Consider the following 8,950-nt stretch of genomic DNA (forward strand, 5'->3'; position numbering starts at 1 on the left):
GGTCTCTTTCTAGTTGCTTCACCAGGTAGTGTTTGGTAGTAATCCCTTGGCACCAGGGAGGCTCATCCCCAGGAGTCATGTCCCATGCAGGAGGGAAGGTAATGCATTTATGTGCTGAGTTTGGCTTAGAGAGTGGCCACATTTGAGCAACATGGAGGCTCTCAGGAGGTAACTCTTAGGCACCCTGCAGCTCTAGGCCTAGTTCATATTTCAGGCACACAGGCTCCTAAGCACAGTCATCAGTATCAAAGGCTCATTATTGGACTATCCTTCCTTGTTGATCTTTGCCATTGCCCTTGGGGGATTATTGTTGTTCCATTGCAGAATGTGACAATCCTACACCTTAGTAGGAACTCAGCATTCCCTCACAACAAAACTGCTTTTAAATAAATAAATGAATAAATGAATAAATAAATAAGAATAGTCAGAAATGGCAGCTATGTATAGCATGGAAAGGACAGAGAGATTGAGAGATGAAGGATCTTTTTTAAAAAATTGAAATAATGAAAAATGCTCTAATAATGATTGAAGAGATGAATGCACAATTATGTGATTATACCAAATATCATTAAATTTACACTTTGGATGGACTGTATGCTTTATTATTACGCATCAATAAAATTGAATTGTTTTTAAAAAATGCCCATTTCTTTTGGACCAGAAATATTACTTTTAGAAAATTATCTTACAGACAGATTCACAGGTAAGTGAAGAATATCTCTTTGTGTGTGTGAGTGTACAAGGATGCTCTTGCAACATTTTAACAGTGACAATCCAAAGAGAATGTTTAAATAAGCTATGGTACTGTGCAGTGGTGAAAAAATTTGGTAGTTCTGTACTAACAAAGAAAGGCCTCTAAGATTTACTGTTGTATTAAAAAACCTACAGAACAATATAAAATAAAACATTAATTGAACACAGTAATGTCACATACTGTTTCAAGCACTTCACATGCTTTAGCTCATTTAATTCCCAAAACCAGCCTAAAAAGTATTTTTTGCATTTTAAAAAATGTCATATTTTTTCATTTCATTTCATTTTTAAAAAATGTTTCTTTTTTGAATAAATCATACATTTCTCAATTAAATGTACTCGATATATATAAAATTCCTTTTGAATCACACAATATGTTATACAATATATTTGGTTCATAGTAAGGCAATCATACAGTATTTGTCCTTTTGTGTCTGGCTTGCTTCACTCAACATAATGTCCTCCAGGTTCATCCATGTTGTCATATACTTTATGACTTCATGCTTTCTTACAGCTGCATAATATTCTATCATGTGAATACACCACAATTTATCTATTCATTGGTTGATAGACCCTGGGTTGTTTTCAAATTTTGGCAATCTTGAATAATGCCACTATGAACATTGGTGTGTAGATGCCTGTTTGTGTCACTGCTCTCAGTTCTGACTATATAGTGGTATTGCTGGGTCACGTGGCAAGTCTATATTCAGCTTCTTTAGCAACTGCCAAATAGTCCTCCACAGTGGCTGTACCATTCTTCATTCCCACCAACAGTGACAAAGTATTATCTTTCCACATCCTCTCCAAGACTTGTATTATTAATTTATAATGGCCTTCTGTATCTCTTATAACTTTCTTGCACTTAAAGTCTGTTTTGCTGATATTAGAACAGCTACCCTTGTTCTTTTCTGGTTACTGTTTGCATGGAATATCTTTTTCCAACCTTTCACTTTCAGCTTGTTTTTATCCCTGGGCCTAAGGTGAGTTTCTTGTAAGCAGTATATAGATGGGTCAGGTTTTTAAAACCTATTCTGTCAGTCTGTAATTTTTGACTGGGGATTTTAATCCATTTACATTCAATGATATTACTGTAAATATCATTTATTTACATTATGCTATGGTTTTTCATATATTGTATCATATTCTTTGGTTTTCATATGTCGTATCATATTTTTGTCTGTCTTTTTATTCATTTGGTTATTCTTTCTTTATTCTTTCTTCTACACTCTCATCCAGGTCTCTCTTTTCTGTCTTTTTATTTCAGGTTCTAAGTGTTCCTTTAATATTTCCTGCCAAGGTGGGTTCTTTTTTGCAAATTCTCTTAGTTTCTGTTTGTGGCTATTTTATACTCATCTCCATATTTGAAGGACAATTTTGCTGGATAAAGAATTCTCAGCTGGCAGTTTTTCTCTTTCAGTATCCTAACTGTTTCTTACCAATGACTTCTCAGCTCCATGATTTTGAGGAGAAATCTGCACTGTCTTACTGGGCATCCCTTGTATGTTATGGTATGCTTCTCCTTCAATGCTCCGAGAATTTTCTCTTTGACATTTGAAATTCTGAGTAGTATGTGTCTTGGAGTAGGTCTATTTGTATTTATTCTGAGTGGCATATAGTGTGCTTCTTGGACATGTAAGTTAATTTCTTTTGTGAGAGTTGGGAAATTTTCAGCTATGATTTCCTTAAATACTCTTTCTGCCCCTTTTCCTTTCTCTTCTCCTCCTGTAATTACCATGACACATGTCGTTGTTTTGTGTTTTCATTCAACTCTCTGAGCCCTTTCTCATATTTTTTCATTCTTTTCTCTCATCAATTTCAGCTGTTTTGTCTTTGGAATCACTTATTCTTTCTTCTATCATTTTGAGTCTGATGTTGTATGCCACTAGTGTGTTTTTGTGCCTCTTATTCCCATAAGCTCTGTTACTTTTCTGTTCAGTATTTCAAATTCTGCTTTGCATTCACTCAAGGTCTTCTTGATATTATTTATGATATCATTTCAACTCATTAATGTGATCTGGAAATTTGTGGATACCTCACTAATTAGTTCTCTCAAATTTTGCATCTCTTTTGGGGTTCTGATATATTCCTTTCCTTGGGCCAGGTCTTCCATTTTCTTAGTATAGCTCACAATTTTTTGCTTGTGTCTAAGCATCTGATTAGGATGTAGTTTACTCAGATCTTTCTCTTTTGTAGGAATTTAGTGGCAGGAGACTGTGTGTTACCATTGGTCTTTGATTCTTGGCTCAACCTGGATTCTGAGGATTGTCTGTTAGTTGCTCAAAACTGGGCTCTGGACCCAAGTAATTGGTTGCAGACCTGCTTCCTAGGGCCTGGGGGAGGGAAGCTTTAAAGGTTGAAAAACGTCTCTCTTATTTTTAATTTTCTCACATGCACTTCCTTGGTCTGTCAGCATGTGATGCTCTTTGACAGCTCCCAGTTCAGTGTCTTGTTGAGTGTATTTGTTGCAACACAGACCAGATCAATGTGATAGAGCCTCCTGCCTGGAGGCTAAGAGCCTTGTAATTTAAACTTTTTCAGAGACAGTTCTCCAGTGTTCTCTGGTAGCTCCCTTCCTTTTCCTGGGTAGAAAATATTTCCACTCCCCTCTGAGTCCCCAACAATCAGTCCTGGTTAGTAGAGGAGTTTTGGAGGGTTGTGTATCTTTAGCCCCTTGTCACTCCCAAGGCAATTAATGGTGTGGCCCAACCTGGAAGGGCTCCTGGGACATAGCAGAACAAATTTGTAAATAAAAACTGGGCCAGCCTTAGGCTGTGTCCCTCTCTCTCCCCTTTCCTGGGGCAGTGGATCCCTGGAGACTTCTTTGTAGCAGTAGGCCCAGAGGCCTGAGAATTACTTAAAGTGTCTTTAGCATGGGGGAGAGTGCCGGCAGTAGAAGTTGCTGGTTTCAACTCACAGTTCTGTTGTCACGATTCCTCTCCTTTGTTCCTTTTTCCTCTGGGCAGTATCCAGCCTTCACCTAGTGTCCTAAACCTTAGATAGGCTGTTTCAGCCTATCCTCTAGCTTTTTTTCTGGAGGAGAAGCAAGTAGTACTTTTATATTCTTTTATTTTCTAAATAAGAAAACTAAGGCTGAGAAAATCAATAATTCATCCAAGGTCACACAGCTAGTGGTAGAAAAAGATTGAGACTCAGGAAGCCTGGCTCCAGAAAATAAGCATTTACATACTATACTAATGACCCCTGTTGTAAAAAAAAGTAGAAATAATCTTTGGTAATACATATTACTATACACACACATACATATATGCACACACATACATAACATAAGATTATATATGCATAGATAACTCTAGAAGTTACATGTCAAACTTCTCAGAGTGCTCACCTCTGGGGGTTTGACTGGAGATAGGGGAAGTCATTCATATTTTACTTTACATACTTCTGTATTATCTGAACTTTAATAATGACCATTACTTTTGGAATTAGAAGAGGGTATTAAAAACCCTGCTCCCTGGAAAGTAATCAGATCCATCTTAAACAGAACTCAGATCTTGTAGGTTACTGGATGATGTAACTTGCAATGGATATTCTGTGAGGAGCTCACTAGATGAATATAAAAAATGGGGCAAAAAATCTATTCCTATTTTCCAAATAGATCAAGAAATGACCATTGAAGTTCATAAAAATGAAAAAACCTTTGGCTTTTTTCCTTAAGTTCCTTTTTGCTTTTTACTTTTCCTTTTATTTTTTATGATGAATCTTCTTTTTTAATCTAAGAATTCCCTAAGTTTTGTTGAAATATGTAATCATTCAATTGAATTTGGTATTTATATATATATATATTTTAATCTCTCAAAAATGTAATTTTTTGCATGTGTATTTTGATAACTATAAGAAATTCAGTAACTTTGAAAAAATCCCTTCAAGTTTAAAGCTTACCAGATTAGTTTATAAATGTTAAACAGAATTTTCTTTCACATCAGATGATGCTTTAACTGCTTATGATGTATGTAATTTTCAGGGAGTTATTTTAATAATGCATTTTGGTTCTGTTTTTAATAATATATTTTGGTTCTTTTGAATATGCAGAATTCTTCATAATATATAAATTTAATATAAAGAATCTATTAGTTATTTTGATAAATTGCAGCACCATTATCACATCTAAACAAATCTTTAAAACCACTAATATTCAGTTTATATATACATTCATTCAAAAAAATATTCCTTTTACAATTGTCTTGTTGAATCAGGATCCAAAGTCCACACATTGCATTTGGTTGATATGTCTCTTAAGTTTTTTAATCTATGGGTTCTCTTTAACTTTTTCTTCCCTGCACCTTACTTGTTGAAGGAATTGGATCATTTGTCCTGTAAGATCTTTTGTATTCTGGATTTTGCTCTTGCATTGCCATGGTATTGCTAAGGTGAACTTTGATCTTTTTATTCTCTGTAAACTGGCAGCTAGCTCTAAAGTCTTGGTCAGATTGAGGTTTGATGCTGGGCAAGAACACATCAGGTGTATAATATATATTACTCATTGTGTGGCATTAGGGAACAGATAGTGACTATTTTTTTTTTTTTTTTTTGGAAATTTTGTGGGTTTAAAGGTTTTGAGTCTGATTCACTCATTACGAAATTCCTCATCAGTTTTTTACCTAATATTTTTACCAGTCCTTGATGAAGATTACTGTAGCAGTTTGATATTATTGATGAATTCTGAAAGGGAATATTGGATTATGTGGTAAACTGATCTTTTCCTCTGGGCATATTAGATTATATTGGATTCACAGGTTTACTTGATTAAGTAATTATGTAAACCTCTTGTGCCAGTAGGGCATTGAGTCCCCACCCACCAAAGGGTCCCACCCTTTGGTGGGTGGGGACTCATAGATAAAAGTCATGGCAAATAACAGAGTTAGGGGTTCTTAATGCTGGAGTTTTGATGTTGAAGTCTTAAGCTGGAGCCCCGGGAAGTAAGCAAACAGAGGAAAGAGAACCAAGCCCCAGGAAGAAAGGAACCTTGAACCCAGAGAGAAGCAAGACCCTGGAAGGTAGGGACCCAGGAAGCCTGAACCCTTGCAGCTGTTGGCAGCCATCTTGCTCCAACACATGAAAATAGACTTTGGTGAGGGAAGTAACTTTTGTTCTATCGTCTGGTATCTGTAAGCTCCTACCCCAAATAAATACCCTTTATAAGAACCAACCAATTTCTGGTATTTTGCGTCAGCATTGGTTTGGCTGACTAATACAATTACCTATACACATTCTTTTATTAGGGGTTGCAAAATGGTATTTTATCATGCCTTCTTCATTTGTTAGCAGAAATACTTCAATAAAGAAAAACAAAAACAAAACCTGTTTCTCATGAACTGTTTGGTTACTCTGAGACACAGTACATATACAAAAGTCAGAATAAATGCTTGATTCTTTTTATTTTTATTTATTTATTTATCAGTTTTCAGAATAATGAGGTGGATCCTCTATCTTCCAAAAGTGACTGATAAGGGATGTCTTCTCCCTTTGGTGGTATCTAGGGACTCATGTATTTTAATATATTTAACATATGTGTTATAATCCACTCAGTTAATATTCTTTTTAACGCTCAAATTATTCCATCATTGCCCAGTAGCAGCTTTTCAAGCTGGCTCCTAAGGTTGTGAGATGAGCATGGAGTCTTTGACAGCTTTCTTGTTTTTGGTGTGACAACAAGTTTCTGGCTTGTATGTTTCATGTCCCAGACCTAGAAACAGGCCTGACTCGTTTAAGTGGAAAATGGTTGTTAGAAACTATAATCTAGGCACTAAAGGGCTCACTGCTACTGAGTTGGTCATTGTTTCTAGGCCTTTTCAGTGGATAGGCTAGGAAATATGTGTTTTTTCTCTTCAAGAAAAAACATATCATGTGTTCCTATTGATATTTTTAATTGACATTTATGATTACAAGGTTTAACTTAACTTTTAAAATTTTATATTCACAATTCTTCTCACTGAAAGTTTTGATTCCCAATAATACTAACTCAAATATTCAAAATAATATACTGATATCTACATAAACTAGTTTCAGATTAGCAATACCACTATTATTACTAATAATCTGACTTTTAAAAATATTTTATGGTTTACTTAAAGTCCTTTTTGTCATTAGGGTATAATCTCACTAGAAATATATAAATTCGTGTGCTTTAAAAGCATTTGAAATAATTTTTCACTATTTTTTAAGTCATCAACTCAATATACTTATGTTCTTTTTTTTTCATTTTGCTGTTGAGTTTTAGGGATTACTTTAAAATGTTAAATTTTATAGAATTTTATACTTATGTAAAAATTTACTGGTTCCTATGTCAAATTTACAAAACAAGACTCAATCAGAGAGATGTAGTTTCTCCTTGCCCCACAACTCTACTTTCTCTCCCTTTTACCCCCAATATAGGTAACCATTTGCTTTTTCAAACTTATCAATGTATCATGAATTTCATTCCTTAATATCATTATATAGAGATAGTTCTCATATGTCTTCACATATGTTTTCTCATATGTCTTCACAGTTCTTAACTCATAATTCCTAATTGATTTGCAAGAGATAATACAATGTTGAGGGGTATAATTTGAGGTTACATACCATATACTTTCCTAATACTTGTTGAAAATCTGCAGCAACTGCATATGAAGGAGAAAAATGTTCTTGTGACATCAAAGGATTTTTCACAAAAGTATCACTAACCTGGGAAAATTAATGGAAATATTTAATCTATAATGTCAAGGGAGAATTACAGAGCAAATGTTCATATGAAGCTAAGTCTGACTGAAACCTGCAATTAAAGAAACCACATTTTTGGCCTTTTGGTGGCAGGGCATCTTTTCTATTTAAAGATAGAAAAGTAGTGTTTTTGAAAACTGTACTTGCCCCAGTCTTATCCATTGCTGCTATGTGGAATAGAACTTCACACAATGAGACTATAGATGTTACCTTGATTCTAGGTATACCTGAAGACTTGAGGGGAAGAGTATATATTTACATCTGGCAGGCAAGGAAGATGTGATACTTTATTTTTAAAGTAATTTGATTTTCCCTTCTTGCCTTTACCCTCAAATTCTTTCTAACAATGAGAAAACAATCCTAACCAAACACCATTATACTATCTTTCAAACCCTAGTTACAGGATGTTTTGTAATCTCAAGAAGAGATCTGACAACTGTTTCCATATAATGTTATATTCCCAGAAGCAGAGGTAAAAATTATGTGGTTAGCAAATTTGTGTCCTCTGGTTTTCAAAAGGTGATAAATGTGGTAAAACCAAAATACATGGTGACACGTTGAGTTGTGTTAAAGTAATTCAGTACACTAAAGGGATAAACATATACACAGTTCATGACTGTGACTGGGGAATAACTTTTAGCAACTGTAGTACAGCTGATTTTTCCATTAATAATTTTATTAAAATGCTTATCCTGAAATACATTGGTAAATAAAATTTAAGAATAGTATTATTTACTTTTTAAAATAAGAAGCAAACATACTATCTTGATTATAAGTTACCAGAATAATGCTTTAGCCCTAATCTGTCTCTGATATTCCATTATATGAAGTCTTTTTCTTCTGGCCAATTTGGGGTGGTATCAACAATAGATGATATCTACTGAGAAGGTTAAATTACTTTTTAAGAAACTTACAAAATCTCATAAATATACATAAGCAAATACACATAAGTATTCTATTTACCATATATTTTGCCTGAAATACTTAAGTAAAAAATACATGTATGTCTTGACTTTAAAAGTTTCTTTATTTAACTCCTATAATTTATACAACTACTAGAAGTGTCTTCAGAACACTGGTCTCAAAAATTTTTGATCACTTACCTCCCTATATATGTAATTATTTATAAATTATATACATGTACTATTGACAAGATGCATTAAATATTAGTAAGTTTTAATATATTTCTTATTTTTTAAGAAAAATAAATATAAAAGAGATTCTAATAAATCTGAGTGAATCATTTTTGCAAATCTTGCCTTATAATGGAAGGAAGCATAGAAGCAGGAGACAGATGAGGGATGAGAATAAGAAACAGCAGAAATCTCTGAAGGTCATCATGGTTTCTGATTTATAGACAGGAAATGGGCAATTGGCTTTGGTTAGTAGCACTGCTATTAATAAATTACAAAACAGAGACCTCATAATTTTAGTAACTGAAAACGTTCTTAAAGTAGTGTAAGAAATTACTTACTTT

This window comes from Dasypus novemcinctus, chromosome 1, assembly GCF_030445035.2.
Source record: "Dasypus novemcinctus isolate mDasNov1 chromosome 1, mDasNov1.1.hap2, whole genome shotgun sequence".
In the NCBI taxonomy this organism is placed as follows: domain Eukaryota; kingdom Metazoa; phylum Chordata; class Mammalia; order Cingulata; family Dasypodidae; genus Dasypus; species Dasypus novemcinctus.